At 37.4% G+C, this 18976-nt stretch overlaps 1 protein-coding gene across 4 annotated transcripts in view; it reads right to left on the minus strand.

Moving 5' to 3' along the window:
• ZNF407 (zinc finger protein 407) overlaps nt 1-18976 on the minus strand; it is a 338205-nt gene that overhangs the window by 52494 nt on the left and 266735 nt on the right. The gene's annotated exons all lie outside the window — the stretch shown is intronic.

An 18976-nucleotide genomic window follows, 5' to 3' on the forward strand; every position in this document is an offset into this window, starting at 1 on the left:
CAAAAGAAATAGACAGATGATGAGATCTATAGGGTAAACTTTTCTTACAGGTCTGTAGGGTAAACTTTTCTTACAGATCTGTACAGTGCCTGTCCCAGGAAACCAGAGATTAAAAAATTTCTACCATCTCACAAACACCAACTTTTGTATGTACTAGTACAGAACTTTGCTGAAATAATAATAAATAATAAGGAACACAGCAATAACTACATTGTCAAATTAGAACTAACATTACAGAAAAAAATAGAAAAAAAGTTTTTTCTCATCATTTTTAGTTATTGCACTAGAATAAGCTTACATTGTCTTCTGCAATTTTTGCTTGCCTGGAGAGAATTTAGAGAAGGCAACTGTTTACAGACAAGCCAAATAAGAAATAAAAGTACTGGTAGCCCATGTGAACACATCCAAGTTTGTCCAGAAAATGCATTTTCACTACTTTAAAAAATCCCACTTTCTTAAGGCATAAGGGCAACAGAGCTATTTAACAATTTTTGCTAGTGGTTTAAAACTGTCAGGAATCAGAGGTCTTTTAGTGGTATATTTTCCACATGACATAGGTACAACTCATTTTGTCTCCAACAGAAGCCATCATGCCTATTACTTTTTGAACAGTGCACTGCAAATGCACCTTTTAGAAGAAGAAAAATATAATCCTATTGATTTTTCTCAGCCCTAAAATGTAATAATTTGAGATTATTTTCAGTTAACAATAAGGCCGATCACACTGAGGCTGATTACTAAACCCAGAATCCTAGCTCCTGTTAAAAGATATTTATAAACACAATTACTTATTTAAGTTTAATGTCCCTGTGGTAAATCATATGCTGCTATTAAAGTGCTGTACTTACTGTACCACTCTTGTCTTGTAAGACAGTGAAGACTGTGCCAAAAATGACTGAACAGGCAAGGAAGCCTAACCACTATATTTTATACTTAGAGAGACAGCAGTAACTGATGCAAAGCAAATGTCCTTTTACTCATAACCATTCTGCAGTATTAGAAGAAAGAGAGAAGTCAAAGATTAAAACATGTAGAGCCTGAATCACCACTGACTTGCATCCTGAGTAGCCATTTAACACTTGTGCAATGTAAAGGTAAAACAGTAACATTCTGACTTAGCAGCAATTTACATTCACTTTGCACAGGTTTAAATGACTGCACTAGAATAGGGAGGAAAACCAACCAGCTCGCTGCATTTCAGCTAAAAGTCATTTTTAACATTTTTAACATTTAACATTTTTAGTAGCATTACCTGTATAAACTTTTGGGGTATGCGATAGTTACATTGGTTTTTGCATCCTATCCTTAATTATATCCTTTAGAAGTATATAATTGAAATGCAATGGTTTGGTCTCTTTCATGCATTAGTCGTGCTCTTTAGCTTCTAAAAAGGATCTCTGTATTTCAGTTACCTTTGGAGAAATCCCCAGGAAGTTAAGACACAAGACAGTGGTTGCTTTGCTGTAGCTACTCTTCCCTCACCCAAGATGTGTTTCACACCTGCAATGTCCTTAAGCAAACATTTTCCTTCTCTTCCTGTCAAACTAAGGAACTTTGTTAGCAACACCATAGGACAGGAGATAACTATAGAGCTCTCTAATTGTTAAGCTCTTGCAAGGGCTGAGCCTGATCATTCACTGAATTGTAGAGTTGATGGGATTCGTGTAGCTGGTTATAAATTGATAATCTAAATTAATTCATTCAAGCAGAAATCGATTTTGTAACTCCTTGAGAGCTTGTAATAATGCTTACCTCCTACCGTTTGCTGCATTCTCCGTTTCATAAAGCTGGTCGGAAACAGCTGGATTCAGGTGACCTGCTAGCTCATTAAATCTGTTACATGTTCCTTCTGGTAAATGATATTAAGCTGAAATGTCCTTGCGTTGATTTTTTTCCTTTAATTTTATGACAGAAATAACCTAATTTGTAACACAAAATAACAATCTCCTTGGATTACTTTGCCTTGTTAAAATATTTTATGCATTTTTCATTTACACGAAGGTAATGGAAAAACACTTAAACTATCTGTTATTTAAACCACAAGAGATATGTTACTGAAAGTCTGATAGCCGCAAAAATGATTGCCTCTTCATAGTCTTTGCTTTATATCTGTAATAAAAGGCGGACAATTCAATTCATCGGTTAGTAAATAAAGTACGATAGTTTTTATTTTATTTGCTCTGCATTGCAAGAACTAAAATCAGATTGCTTTTTGAATTCATTTAAAAATGGGCTCATTATTTTCCTTTTCTACTTCTAATGCAAAATGTCTGGTGTCTATTTTGAATGTTATACTTTTTTTTTTTCTTTTAAATCTAAAGCAAATATAACCTAATTCTAAATGTCAGATTAAAAGTATAAATTTCTTTCATTGACTCCTCTGTAATTATTTAAATATTGGTGACAGAATTGTCAGTAAGCAGTGCTGAATAACTGAATCAGACCATACCTCACTATGGATCTGATACAAAGCAAAAACACTTATTTCTCAGAATTTGATGACTTCTTCTATCAACTTTTATGACAAATATTGAGCAAGTGCCATGAATTACGTTGTTGAAATATGCTGCAAGGCAAAAACGTATGAATTTGTCACTAGATAAAGCCAAAATTCTACCAAGTCCAGTGCAGAAACACCACCTGTTTAGGAAATGGGAAAATGTAATGTTGTTTTTCTGTATGGTCCTTACTTCACATACAAGGAGCAAGCAACCCAGAATTTAAAAGCTTAAATATGCCCTTGAACATTTCAGTTTACCATTTCCAGTAGACGTCACTATAGAGCAAGGATTCATGCAGGCTGAAAAAATGGCAACACTATCCAAAGTTATCCAAGATTATGATAAAAACGTTTAAGAAGGCTTAGCTATTAAGATAATAGTAGCTAAAATCAGAATTATTAGCTTATTAAAATTAAAGATCCATATAAAGATAAACCATCCTTTTAATTATCAGAAAGAAAAAGCGGTATTGATTTCAAGCTTCTGGCAATAACAAAGCTCAGAAAAGCATAATACATACAAAATACTCCTATCCTTCGGGATGTATGAAACTCACAACTATAACACTAAGCAATGCGTATGCATAAAAATGCAAGTATAATGTTTTCTAACACAAAAACTCTTGATAGATGCTAACGCGACAGCCATATATACCACTACCCAGATAGAAGCAACTGCTTTTTCCCTCACACCGTTTCTTATTACATTTATCCTCACCAAGCAGCCTCTACTCATTCCCCAAATATTACTTTTTAACTGCACATCATAATCAAAATTTTGTCCAATAGAATTTATTCAGCAACATCAAAATCAGCATAGAATAGCAGTGAAAGATGATGGTAGCTTGCAGAACCATAGTGAATGTCTAGAACAAGTCGATGAAATATGTAATATTTTTTTCCTCTTAAAAAAATTGGAAAATAAGCCCTATTCCCCAGTATTTTTCCTTAACACTTACTGCCTTAAGAATTAAAACTGCACCATTCTGTGTGATGGTGTTCAATCCTGACTGGCTGGAGTTTGTCTGAAAGACAAATGCTACTCAAGGTAGTGCAAGGCTAAATGTTGTAGGCAAGTCTCCGGGAAGACCTGTCTTTGAGACATAAATTCTAATGACAAAAAGCACATAAAGGGAATTTTTTCACTAGACCATACCTCAAACAATGTGTCCTGTTTTCTCTGTGAGCTTGGGTGATTTGTCTGGCCTACAGAGAAGTCAGGGCCAAGCTTTTGTCAATTTTCTCTGTTGCTTGTGATCTGGTGTTTGCATAGCATAGGAGGAAGCACTCTCCATGCTTAGTGTAGACTTGGGATTATAAAGCAATATAGCTCCTTTGCAAGGATGCATGGGGAGGATGAGGGGAAAAAGAAGACTCTTGCCCGTTACCTTCATGAGAGCTGACTCTATGACTACCAGCTCTGGGATCTGTACCCTGAGAAAGAAAATACCAGCAGCCATATTACCCACTTGGAAATAATTTCAGCACTTTTTGAAAAGCAACAGTGCATAAATCAAGGAGAAAAGCTGTTCACCAGCCACTTCTGTGGATGCTTCCACTGGCCAAACTGGGGCTGGTGGCAAGAGCTCCTTGAGTAAGCTGCTGCTGTGAGGTGCTGGTGAGCTGACAGCCGACTCCGAGCTCAAGAGGACTCAGTGCCTGGACTGGTTTAAGTGACCAAGCCAGTGGCATTTTCTGGAGTGTTAGAATTTTTGGTATGCTGCTTGATAAGTTTGTTCAGAAATTTCCTTAATGATTAACAGTTAAAAGTTACGTGGTGCCCCAGATAGCTATGGCTTATCCTCCTGCTTCACTCCCAAACGGGCGCTTCTAAGTGCCAAGAGAGCGTGGAATTTCTTTGGTTAAAAGATGCGAACATAGAACTGCTTTGGGGAGAAAAAAAGCTCTGTAGTATTCTGCTTGGCCTGGAGAGTAAACTAAGGCACAGTGCCTGCACACGGATCTGTGTATGCTCTGACAAAAGATACTCTTTCAGTGTGAACAACTTCTGACCATTGAAAAACAGCAGAGGCAAAACTCCACTGATTGATCTGGTTTGCTCTGCGAGGGAAGGGCTCCTAATGGCAATGAGGAATTTCTAGCTGAGAGAGGTGCACCCAGGGCACCAACTCCCATTAGAGCTCCTTCACTAGCAATAGTGATGATAACACCAGGTTGATGTTGTAAACCATGATGGTGTAAAGAAGGAGAACATTGCACTGCATCGGACAGAACAGTCATGGCAATTTTCCTACAGTCATCCTCTACCTTCAAAATAATTGAAATTCTTGGACGGTTTGCAGTCTTCCAGTCATATTGTACTGTATCGGTTATACCCAGGAATAATCACGTTAATACCAAGTAAAGTCAAGCACTTGCCATTTATGAGTTCAATGGTTCACAGAAGTTGAACCTCCCATTTTCAAAAGGCCAATCAAGGGATGAATTGTTTTTCAGCGACAGACATCTCAGTACAAAAAAAAAAAAAAAAAAAGCAAACAGCATTTAAAAAAATAGAGAGAGAGATCATCCAGCAAAGGTCTGTGTCCAATGATAATGCTTTTATACAAGGAAAAGTACACAGGCCTGTACGAGCATCTTTAAAAGCTCAATTATAAAATGTTTATTCATATACTTTCTATTAATGAAATGCTACCAGTAGGATAGCATGTCTGGAGACATAAGATGGTCTTTCCCTTGATGTTACATTGCTGTATAAGATTGGAAAATACTCGACAAGACTAGGGAATTGCCGAAAGAGAAAATCTTTTTCAAGAAACAAGGACCAGCAACTCCCTACTTTGCTTCTTAGCACCAACGCTCATCATGTTACTTGCAAATGAAGCACGGCGTACACACTGGCTGCTGCCACACCCTTCCTGTTGCTAATCTGTCTTTTTAAATTTAATTTCTTTTATGGTGGCTTTTCCACCGTTTAATTAGGCCACGGGGAGTAGGGAGAGGCAGTCTCACTGTCCCTTCAGAGTTTATTTCACAGACTGTTCCCTTCAAGGATTTTATTTCTGTCAGTGAAAGCAGACATTCTCATATTGCTTAAACACAGAAAATGATTAATACAATGAGATTGTTATGCTCCTAGCTAAAATGGCCTTCTTTCTAATGTGAACTACAACAGCTTGAAAAGATGGGCACTGACACTACACTACAGCTGACAGTTTTTCTTTTTTTAGGTGTACTATTATTGGGATCTGTAATACTGTGTGACCCATAATAATAATCCCACCATTCTCCTCATATTAATATCATAAATTCTGCAGACATAGATGATATTATCATATATCAAATATGACCATAAAACCAATGTGATCTTAACACCTTTGGATTTATCTTGAAAAGAAAAATACTAGATAAAATCATTTATGCTGATATCACCAAGTCTTTACTGGACTACAGTACCATGTTAAGATTACAATATATTTTTAGGAGGATAGGCATTTCTGACAGATTTATTAATCTGTTCCTTAAGTTGAAGTCGTGGATAGTTAATTTGTATGTTATTTAAGTCAGTGCTTTCCATTCTGTGTTCCTGGCCACAAGCTTGAAATTCCTGAAACGCTGAATTTCGTATAATAGTCAGTGCCTGTATTAAACACCCTAGCTTAAAGGAGCACTAGTCAGAGAATAATATTTTACAATATATAAGTGGCACCTGTTAGCGCCGTTGCAGCTAAAGGTCTCCGAGCTAATGCAAACACATTGTGGGTTAAAATGGCATTCTCAGCTTTGGAGTGATTTAAAAGGAAGCCCATGGCATACAAATATCAAATTGATTTAATACTGGTTTCAAGTTATGTATCTCTGAGACCACTTACACTTTACAGTATCGTGATCACAGTGGAGGACTTTGGAACACGTAGAAGACTGAAGCAAAAGCTGAATTTAAAACACTGAAACCTTCCATTTGCCACCTCCTTCTTCCCACCTCTGCTCTCATCAAAATTAGAATTTCCAGACAGATTGTACAATGTGATTGTATGTTTGGACAACTGCTATAATAATAATATATTAAAAAAAAAGAGCATAAAATGGCTTAGATGCTGAGGCTGCCAAAGTGACTGTGCCACATGCAAACATGATTACTCTTATTTCAAATAAAAACTTTAGGTGAAATTTACTCCATCACAAAGGAACTATCGAGGGGCCTATATGCCACTTATGCTTTTGGTCAAGAGCACCATAGCAGCAGAAGCGCTGCAGTTCAGCTAAGTAACGATGGAGCAATATTTGTGAGGAATTTTTACAGGGCACGTAAACATATGTGCTGTGAAATCCCCTTTTACAGGGACATTCTGCAAAGCACCAAAAAGGGAGGCTAAAGCAAAAAGAGAGAAGCAGAACAAAAGAAAACAACAATGAATAGCACAGCTTCAGAAACAGAGATCAAAAGCTGCTCTACGATCACTGGGCTTCTTGGGAAAGAGGATTCTTTCCCAATGTCTTCTCAGTAAACATCTTCAAGCCCTAGGTCCAGCCACTTGTTTTGTATGTTGTTGGCATGAGCTCTGTCCCTCAAAGAGCATAACATCTCTATGAGAAATCATCTGATGTTTCTGAAATGTCTGCATCTCTCATGAAGAGCAACACATGATGAAAATTCAGTACTATAGTTGCCATTAGGAACCAAATTTCTTTATGGCGTGCACAGGCATTTTGAAAGGGTAAACAGGTTTTGAGTAGTTATTTAAAATGAGTTGACATTAAAAGATTAGATCTTAAACTGAGTTGCTAAAAAAAGGAGATGGGAGTAAGTAGGGAGCAAGCACAGTCCCGTCTGTCTTCACATGCACTGCTACTCGGAACGGACAGAGAAAGGGGCAGTGACTTCACAGTCAGGGAGTCTTTCTTCTTGAAGGGGTTTCTAACACTATGGTGCTACCAGTCGTTGCAATCTTTCCAAAAGCCTTGTTAGCTGAGATATTTGTGGGTTTAACGTCCCAAGCTGCTCAAGTCAATCGGTTAACTAGGAATGGCTACTTTTTTCCATTTTGGGAGGAAAAAGGGAAAATTCAGTAACAGGGCTCTGAAAATACCATCCAGAGGCGAGGGGGGGGGGGGGAAATAAAAAAAAAAATACAGCAATACGTGGGGTTGGCAATACTGACATTCTGTGGTCTTCACCGTAACCAGAGGGTTGGAGAAACTCTTCTTTGGGAAGTCAGTCTCCCTTTACAACCCACTGCAGCCATCCCGGACTCACTGCTGTGACTAACATGCCACAATCTACTCCCTGATGCACAAATTCCCTTTGACACAGATGACTTTAATGGGTTCTTCTTTGTAGCATTATAGTATATTGTATAATTAATTCAGGAATTAAAGCTGCCTAAATGCATTCAGACACAGCTCGTCTGGAGCTGTTGCAATCTATTTTGTCAATAACCCTGGTTCAAGGGTTGATGTAGTTACACATCAGCACAACAAGACATGTCCACTCTGGCTATTTACAGTATCTGTGATAGACTCACATTTTTATGAGATGACTAACATTGCATATTTTCATGTTTTACCTTAGAAAATTATTTTGATAAAAATTTAGTAGTAAAAAGTTTCCAGACTATGAAAAAATATATGAAATGTTTTTATTTTCATGTCCTAAATATGTTCACCACATTTGAAATTAATTCCTTTTTTTTAAAGTGCAATCAACTATGTGAGTTTTTCCGTATGAAATTTTACTTTCCTCTTGAGGGTATCCAAAAAGCATTAAACACCAAAGAAAAACATACATGACAAAATGAAAGGTCAGAAAGGAGACTGTAATTGATTTACTTTCCTTACGAGTGAAAAAATGCTGGGGGGAGAGAGAAGGGGAGGAGAAAGAGGTGGGCTCAAGAAAAAGGGGAGAGAAAAGAAAGTTTTATTTGCCTACTTTCTTTTTTAACTCCCACTTTTTTCTTTAAATACGAAAATATTACAAATGTCAAGGCTGGCTTTAACTGGCTTTGCTAAGCATCTGTACTACGTACCTCAGCAGCCATTAATTTGGAAGCAATCTCTGCAACTCAGAAGCTGAAAGCATTGCTTGTTTGAGGGGAACAATCACCAGAGATCACAAAAAGAGGTGTTCATTTTCTGATCCTGTAGTTTGTGGTTATCCCAGTCCTGCTGAGGTCTGCTCTGGCTATGGAGACTGGGATTACTGAGATACATAGATGACTTATTTAGAGAACAGATGATAGATTTATCTCCCTAAATATTAGCTGTCCAACGCATATATGTGGCACAATTTTGTACACAAAGAAATACGCAATTCTCCCTTTTCAGTACCTTTTATGTCTTCCCAAGCCAAAAATATAGAGCCCTTTTTTTGAGAGCAGCATGTTTACAGCAGAAGAAACAAAATTTGGAAAGCAGAAAAAAGAGCAGCACTCTAACTCACTGATAGGGATATGGTGTGACAGGAAGGATGAATAATCAAAGATACAGTTGATAGTTTACTGTTAAAATAAATTAAGCAATCCTCTGACAAAAAGTCTTTCTTACGGTATTTTAATGATATGGCTCTGACATATTTTGATCACAAATAGTTTCAAAAGAGGCTCACTCTGCCAGCTGGGCTGTTCTTAAACAAAACCTCTACATTCTGATCCAGGAAACATCAATCATCACGTCTCCAAAATCATTACCATTTATTGAGCATCCATTAATATGCTCAATGCTAAATAAAGCAGAGGAACATGCTGTCCTTATCCACATTTCTGATCATCTGTCCTTTATTTTTGAAGTCAGTTTGGCTCTGCATAAACTCAGAGAGCCTAAAGTAAACAAACACATAGAAATATTTTGGTGACTATGTATTACAGTGCTATCCTTTTTGCATGCTCATTTTATCTTTCATATTCTGTAAATATATATTAAAAAATCCTATTCCAACTGCAGTGAAAGACCTGAAGTTGAGACTCTGCAGGACAAACGTGCTCAAAAAAGAAGTTAGGCTGCAGAGGGGCCATGATGTTTGGCTACAGGTCAGAAAAGAGAGGACAGAGACCTGAGCAGCTGCAGAGCTGCTGATCTTCACAAGTACAGGTATGTTACTTCTGAAGAAAAGACAGTACATCTCGAACTAGAGAAAAACCCATAACAACATCCTCCAAAGAAATCCAAATTTTTAAGAAGTTAATAATAAAAACAATTACTGCGATGACTGAAATCTACTTCTGGTTCAGCTTTTCAAAAAATACCGCACCTGAACAACCTCAGAGAACATCCAAAGTATTTGGTGAATTTGATAATTTAAAACATCCAAAATCTATAATAATTCTTCATTATAGGAAAGGAATGAATATGTATCAGTTGGATGCTCTTACGGTTCTATCTACCTGCTGTGTTAGAGAAGAAGTAAAGGTGATGTTCATAAAGACAATGACAAAATTTCCTTCATTTAATAGGCAACTCTCTGATTACTGGCCACTGGAGTATTAGGTTGAATTGCATCACTGATGAATAGCCAAGGGACTCAGTTAACAAAAATCAGTGCTTTTAAAGTCTTTAATGATCAGAACAAAATGAATGAAAGCATTTGTCAAGATTATGATTGTCATTAGAAAATGCTAATTACATATTAGTTTAATAATTACCACATGATCATTTACAAAAATTATTAAATTTTTTACCTACTTTGAAGAATTAACTTTGTTAAAAAAAAAAAAAAAAAGTGTTCACAATAGTGCTTTTAGAAGTTAATATTTTTAAGATTACAGAGCTTCTGAACCTGGGCTGCTACTGTTGGAAAGCTCTGATTTGAGTTTATTGCAAATACGTCTGATTTCACTCACTTAAACATATATATTATTACCCTCTTAAGGAAAGCCCCAGCAGAGTAGAAGTCATAAAAAGCAGGTAACTTTCCCACAAAAATAGCTGCACAATGAAAAGTTTAACTCCAGTAAAAAGCCACTTGTTGTTAATTAACACTTGTGCTAAGTAAGATGTATCGCTCCTCAATATTGAGCTGAAATCTGACCTAGCAATTGATGCTATGAGGCAAGTATCAAACATAAGATCTGAGAGCTGTGTCATACCTGCACGGCACAACAGAATATACCACCAGTATTCGAATAAGATGGCTTACTTTTGAAAACAGAAACACTTATTTACCTGCAGACCAGTGTTACACCAGTTCTACAGCTCAAGATGCATCAGCAGCCACTAATTCAACAACAACAAAAGCATCAGGCACTACTGTGAACTGAAATGGAAATTTTCTCAGCCAGTAGGAACTTACATGGTTCCAATCAAATCTATGACTAATGCAGTACTTAGGCTCTTTTGCTAGTCTGCAAGCATGAAATAATCCCCCCCCCCCCCCCCCAAGAACCATTTTCCTATTTTCAGTTTAAAGTTTACATTTTAAACAACCAGAGGTAGCTCAAATAACATCCTTCTTTTTAAGGGGAGAGTGTAATTGAACTACATCCAATGGCGCAGCTTTAAAAAATACACCCAGAATAAAAACTGGAAAATATAAAAAGTTTTCATTATATTGTTTCTCACCTAAGATCAACATCCTGACTTGGAACAGACCCATGAGTGACAAAGCGGCACATCTTTGCATTACTGTCCTGAAAATGGCCTTAATTCTATTTAGCTACAAAATAATGGTACCCTCGTTATTCTTAGTAGTTCCTACTCAGTGTGAGGGAATTTGGGGAACAGGACAGTAATTTTACTTGAACTTTGCAAATAAACAATTAAGGTTGACTACTTTAAATGCATGCCATGTCCAACTTCAGTGTAAAAGCATAAATGGCTGCCTTTGACTAATTTCCATTGCTGCTATGGCACAAGGACAAGGTAAGCTTCAAGAGAAAGCAGATAGATGTGCTACTGCCAACCAGAGTTTGGAGCACCAAGCCTACACAATTTGTTCAATTTCTTCTGCCAAGTGCAGTAGAACCTACTCCAGATCAGACTCACTCGTAGAGTAAGAGTCATGGGAAGAGAAGAGGGAAAGCTCATGTGAAAGCCTTCTCAGGATGAGTCTTCAAATCTGGTCTTGAGGTGCAATTATTTTGATTTCTTTGAATAAAAGAAAATATTCAATGGACTGATCCTTGAAATAGTTGCCCAAGTTGTATCTGACAAGCATCCATATTGGGATAAAGTGTGAAAACTCTTAAAACTGGCTAGATTTAGTCAGGGGGCAAAGAGGAATCATTTGGCCAGACGACAAGCCACCTCAGGACTTGGGCAAAGAAATATGGAAATCTTCACATATACATCACACTGTTTTGAATCTTGCCCAGGTCAGCGGCTACTCAAGCTTGTGAGTTGTCCATGCAGTATCAGGTGGCAGTTCTGACTGTTTTCCACTGAACTATCACATTTGCCACAGTTTTAGTCCAAGGAGTGAATGGGGATGTAAACTGAACTCTCATGGCTAAAGGGAGCAGCTACAGATCAAGGTTAAGGCCTTAGCAGGGCCACACAATAATCTTGTACTGCTTCACTTTGTACTTGGTGTGTGGAATAGAGGTATTCAGTCTCCATGGCTGTCAATCAGGCATTTTTCATGAGTACTAAATTCATTTAAATAAATATATAAAATTAGCTGTTTTAACATGTCATTTGGGTAAGATCTGTTTTATTGCTGCAATTTTTGCTGTAGTATGTACAAATCCATCAAAAAAGTCTCAGTGATGCAATCCCTTTATAAAATGGTTAATTATGTGACTTCTTCCAAAGAAGCCCTAGATGGTATGACAGTGATACTAAACCTACATTAAAAATGATCTTAAAAAATATATGTAATTGATATGTTTTGTTTTCGGGGAATTTTTAGAAAGCTTGCATTTCAGAACCAGGCACACACATAGAACATTTAACCAACTTTTGTGAGAAAATAAATTTCAGACATTTAATGCTAATGCTAAAAGATATTTAACCCTTGAAAAACAACCTCAACCCTATTTTTTCTGCTAGTGAGCTTGGAAAACAAACTCAGAGATGTTTTTTGCTATTTTTTATTTCATAAGCTTTGTTGATAAAAATATTTAGGAAAAAATATTACTGCATCCAGTATATTCACTTGATCTGTACATTTGAAAATAAACGTTTATTTTCATGCGGACAAAATCACCGCAGTCACTATAGCAAATAAATACTGCTTGGATGTGCATTATGGCAATATATAAGGGTAACAGATATCTGTAATTTGTTTTTATATCTATATTTTTAAATAATATTATTGAGTGACTATGATTGCTTTTAAAAAGAAGAAAATACCAAACGTGCTACCCATTTCTTTTCATTGTGAAGCCTGATTTAGAGGAGGGTAAAAAAAAAGATATGGAACTGGAAGAACAATTGAGTTTGAAATATATGCTAGCCTCCCATTAACAAGACCAAGTTAGAGCAGAAATGCTACATTTTTCAGGAACAAATTTTCAAAGAAACCTAATTTTACCTAATACCTAATATCAGAACTTCCCCAGAAGTGGAGGTGGTAGAGATATGGTGAACCAACACAGATTTCTGACTCTCTTTATATCACCGTGGAAGGGGGTCCTTTTCCTTCAGCATGTAGGTCTGAGGTGCAGAAGAATATTGGAGCAGGGACGTGAACAGACCCATTAATTTTTTTCCTATATCCTGACCCGAAATAGCTCACAGTTGAGCCTCCTGCCAATGCAGTAAGGAAACAAAGACACGCAGGTTCTCAAACCCTGTTTTCTATACAGACCAGTCTCAGAAGCAGGAGAACCAACAGCCTCGTTATTGAATAGCTGCATCCTGTGTGCAATCCTCAGTGCAGATTCTGTTATGTCTATGAGCAATAGCCAAAATGCGGCTTTTTTTCTTTAGCTTGGTTAATAATGGTATATTCCTGTAAAATCGATTTGAAACTGACAGGAGGGCGCAAAGTTATTTTTGGCTGAGGGAAGGAGAAGTGACATGTAGGCAGGCAGCCATCAGCATCGTGATTACCAACATACTGTTTCCAGGCAGAAAAAGGGAACATGTACTTTACTGAAACTGTATTTATTTTATGCAGAAAGGATAGCAGAAAGTCAACAAAGCAAGCTCTGTCAAAACATATACGTTCTTTCTGCTCCCTCCTACCAATTCTTCCCCTAGCAGAACCTCATGTGAGGACTCAGGCGATGCTCGCACACTCCCACTCCTCAACTCTTCCCTTGTGCAGCTGCATTTCCTTGGCCCCAGGACTAATACTTCCTCCTCCTCTTCTAACACCAGCAACTCTCCTACTGCTCCAGCCACTGGAGTGCCATGCCCAATTCAACGGGGCTACCTCATTCCACCCAGGTCCGTATCAGCTTGGGGAACAGCACAGGGCCCAAGCCTTTCCTGCACAGAAATAATGAGGATTATTCCTTTGGGCTTGGTGCCTGCTTTGACTGCAATGTGCTCACACCTCACCACTTGGTAATCACTAATAAATCTGGACATGAAGTTATAGAAGATTGTGCCCAAGGTAATGAGTCATGGAGTCACACCTAGTATGTTTCTATTGTAATGAGGAAAAGGAAAAGGAAAAAGAAAAGGGGAAGGGGAAGGGGGAGGGGAAGGGGAAGGGGAAGGGGATGGGATGGGAAGGGAAGGGAAGGGAAGGGAAGGGAAGGGAAGGGAAGGGAAGGGAAGGGAAGGGAAGGGAAGGGAAGAAGGGAAAGGAAAGGAAAGGAAAGGAAAGGAAAGGAAGGGAAAGGGAAGGGAAGGGAAAAGAAGGGAAGGGAAGGGAAGGGAAGGGAAGGGAAGGGAAGGGAAGGGAAGGGAAGGGAAGGGAAGGGAAGGGAAGGGAAGGGAAGGGAAGGGAAGGGAAGGAAGGAAGGAAAGGAAAGGAAAGGAAAGGAAAGGAAAGGAAAGGAAAGGAAAGGAAAGGAAAGGAAAGGAAAGGAAAGGAAAGGAAAGGAAAGGAAAGGAAAGGAAAGGAAAGGAAAGGAAAGGAAAGGAAAGGAAAAAGGAAGGAGACTTTTATGTACTCGCCTGAATTCAGGTGCTGGGGCTTCAGGTAAGTATTAACTATAATGTAATCTACAATTAAATGTGAGAGCTGGTGATGCTGGAACAGAATCAGAAAATCTGCAGAACACTGGCTCTGCAACAGAATGCTCTGGGCAAGCAAGAAAATAGAGATGACAAAATATCAGGAGCAGACACTTGAAGATTATTTTCCCTCTGTGCAATTTTTAATAATACTAAAATAAATATTAAAACAAACATACCGAAGTTTTCAGAGCATAAAGAAAGCTGGCTGTGGTGATAGTTTTGGTGCGACATTCTGACAAAACTCCATCTGTGTTTCATCATCATAAAATCTGCCAGAGGTACTATGGGTCTTACATGATTTATTTACTTATTTTTGCAATTAAGAAAGGAATCATAAAGGGTATGAAGGGAGTACAAAAGGAAACAAGAAAAAAGAACGAGAAGGATCATGTGCATGCCAGAGAGAGCAGGTGCAAGAGAGAACAAGACAACAAAAGAAAGACAAGTCACTGTGGATAGCAAAAGAAACCTCCACATATATTTTATAAAGTCCTGCTTTTTGATCCCCTGGATTTTATTTACATGACTGTCTACCTAGTGTGAATGCTGCCTTTTCCCCCACCTTCTTTTTATTCCTTTTAGATTTTCTTACCTGCTTGTCAAAAGTGTCATCTTTAATTTCGGGTAGGTATACTGATCTCTAGTACAACCCCAGCCAGGGACACTACAATTAATATTAAATTAGCATTTGTTAAATCATCTCTGAAGTTGTGCAACACTCCTACTCTGTTACTCATACTGCTGTACGCTTATTAACCACTTCACTTTAGAGCAGGAATTATCAAGTAATGCATGTTTGCATTACGGAATCCCAGTTTCATTTTGGCATAGAAACATCTTTTCGGTGTTTACTGCTAACCTAAGTTAACCTACTTACAAATCCATGATCACAGCTTCAGCTAAAACCAGAAAAAAAACCCACACACAAACGAGCAAACCCTTGCTGACAGAAAACAACGTGTGACGAAGAACTCCTTTGGCATTCCTAATGCTCTTTTGGACTTGAATATATATCAAATTGATTTGTAAGAATCCTGTTTTAAACTGTGGCCTGATCCTATTCAATTGATACACTGCTGAGACAAAAACAAAACAAAACATGTATAATACGTTGTTTAAAAATTAATAGTCAGGAACCATTAGAACACAGTTAAAATATCTTCAGTCTGTTTTCCCCACTGATATGGGCAGATGAATTTGAGAATCAGAAGTTAAACAAAGAAGAGTAAAATACAATTATACTGTAACACAAATACATTACACTCCAGAGATAACAAAATATCAACAGCAGTATTAAATCTGCCCTGAAGTGAAGAGGTATGAAGCAATTCATTAAAATAGAAGAAAACTAGCTCATTCTGAAGCTAACAACTGCTAACACCGCCCCCCCCCCCCTTTTTTTTTTTTTCCAGGAAAATCTAACAGTGTACAGTTTTCTCCTGCATTTGTGTATGTGTGCAGATGCAGAATGTATGGGATTGGCCTTCACATGCTCTCAAACTGTTTGGAGAAGAAGAAACAAGCTGCGGAAAGTTCAAGATCCAGCAGCATTTTCTCTCCCTTTCCTGATCAGTCTTGGCTGTTGGATTATTACACATGATCAGCCAAATGAGATGTACTGGAGAAGTAGTCAACAATGAAAACTGAAACCAAACCTAACAATCTTTGGAAAAATTTGGGTTTGAAAGCAATAATTTGTAAATACAAATGTACATCTGTGTACCCTTAATGCACATTACTGAAATACTTGGTAGCTATGGCTTCACATTCAGCTGGAAAGATAGATAAATGCAATGGATGCAGTTCCTGATGCAAAATGCATTGTTATTGTTATTGTGATTAATATGGAAATCATGTAGTAACATTTTTCATTTGAAGAGCCTCTTTGTTTTGGAAATGGAAGATAGTTGCTGATGAAACTTAAAGAAGTTCTACCCACTGGGAGAGCTCAATGGCAGAATAAGGCAAAAATTAAAAAAAGGAAAATTAAAAAAATAATTAAAGAACGAAAGAAGTTACAGGTAGAATATGAATTAATAAAATCTAAATATTTCATGTATGTGGGATATAATTATGGAGCTGAAATATAATTCAGCTTAGACCTTGAGCGGAGGGAGAGGTCCTGAAGTGGGGGCACGTTTAGATTTTGTTATAGATATCTCCTAACTTGAATCATCTTAGTCATATTTTTTCATAACAGTACTTAAAGTGAAGGTGAGTCCTAACATGAGCTCTCCACTTGATTTTGACCTGTGTGCAGGAGATGTTACTGCTTTCAGCATGAAACCCTACAATAACGATAACTACAGACTAGCAATCTAGGCTGGGTCTCACTTCAAAACCATAATTCAGCTAATGTCTTGTAACCTAGCTGCTATCCATATGTATAGAAACACATCAGGTAGTCCAGAAAGGAGAGAATGGCTAAAACTTAAATCAGAATAATTTATCGGTTGCTAATGCAATCACTCTACAGTGCACTAGTGCAATTCAAAAGCTGTCAGTCTTCCAATACTTTTCTCCAATTTTCCCAGGGTGTCCAAAAGGGGCAAGCTTTCTTACACTGCAAAAGAAGCAATCATGCAGCAATCATTTTGTGGGTACACTTCTGAGAGATCTCTAAAGAGCCTGTGATAAATCATGTAAAAATATTCTCTTGCCTACAGGTGCCTTTCAGTTCTTAAGCTTAGGTTAGCTGTTGTACAGGACATGGGAGGTAGTACAGGACTCCACGTGAAACAGCTAAGCTTATTTCTCACTTGGGTAGAGCTGATTTCTGAGCATGACACGAATGCAGCTACCCCTGCCAGCCTCATTTTTGATTAAATCTTAAAATTACCTTAGTTTTTGTCAGGTATGGATTATATTGTTAAGTAATACAAAAAATAAAAGCCTGTCATTAAAAGCATCCCATTATTTATCTAAGATGAGCCTAACCTAGGATTCATATAATCCAGCTGTAGTGACTCCTCAATGTATAACTGAGCTATAGCTTGGTGGGAGACCATACGCCATCTCAAAATCTTTCCTGTGGCAGTTTGCCATTGCTGAAACAGTCAAATGCAACTTATCCTGCTTTTATATATATATATGTATGTACTTTTATGTATATATATGTATATATAAGTATATATATCCACTGACCCACTAGTGTGAAACCTCACACAGAGGAAGTCATCACTGCCTGCTTCCTAAGTTTCCATGAGCTAGTCCATGCAGGACAAGGCTGCTTCCCATAGATTACCACCCTATGCCAAACAGCTCGTTTCAGTTATAATCATGTTAGCACTTTCTACACTAGAATCATTAATCGATGCTGCGCCCACACATTGTAAAATAGTTAAATCTTTATAATGTTTTGTTCTTAGTAAGATCTCTGTGTTGCTTGAAAATACCATTATTATTATCCTCTTCACTACTCCCCCTCAAGGACAGGAACACCAGAAATGATTTAGAGATCCCCAAATGAATTGGGAATTTCTCACTTGAATTACTTACTCTTTTAGTAAACTGCCTCTGGTCTGTCAGTGTTTCAGCCTCTACTTTTGCAGAGAACAATGTAATTACAAAGAAAAAAACACCACCACATAATGCTTCCTCTCCAACACTATGCCCAAATCACATCTATATAATTTAAGTCTGTATGTTCATTGCCAAACCAGATACAGCAAATAATTAGAACAACTAAACTAACACTAAATATATACATTTGGTTTTCAGCCATGGATATGCATGTATCTACAGCTGCATCATCATGTTCCCTGAGGCAGAATTACAGGGCACATACTTGAATCAAGCAACAGGGAGTGTCTATTGCACAACACCTCCTATTAAACTGACCACAAGAAGGCTCTCAGAAATTCATCAGTGGAAGTGTAAAAATAGAACAGGGAACCAGTTTTTGTTTAAAACACATAATTAAAGGATAGATTTTCCCAGACTTTTAAAATAATTTCAGTTCTTATATTAGTACAATAGTACAATTTTTCGTAACAGTCTGCAAAATTCCTACAGATATATATAGATTAGGAATAAATAAAGAGGGCAGGAAAGATTCCGTGATCCGAGTGTGTTGCAGTCACCCAATAAAATGCTTATTTGTTGGATAATTTGGGTTGTTTATATGAATAATAAACATTTAACTTACATATATTATAGTTGCTAGCTTGATGTTTTTTAAACGGATGCACTTTTAAGCTTGTATAGGTAACACTTTATTTGCTAGCAAAGAGATTTGACTGCTAAAGTGAGAGATGCAAACTTTTTTTACAGAGATCCACGAATCCCTGCCTCTCTTTTCTTATCCTCACAGATGTTTTTTGTCAGCTTTGGTACGTCACTGGTCTTTAAAATAGCTTTTCTAATTATTATCTGAATCGACAGGAAAGGCACCAAATGCATCAGAATTAAAACAAGCTAAATTAAAAATACATAAACACAAAGCTTTAG

Source organism: Cygnus olor, chromosome 2, assembly GCF_009769625.2.
Source record: "Cygnus olor isolate bCygOlo1 chromosome 2, bCygOlo1.pri.v2, whole genome shotgun sequence".
Classification (NCBI taxonomy): Eukaryota; Metazoa; Chordata; class Aves; order Anseriformes; family Anatidae; genus Cygnus; species Cygnus olor.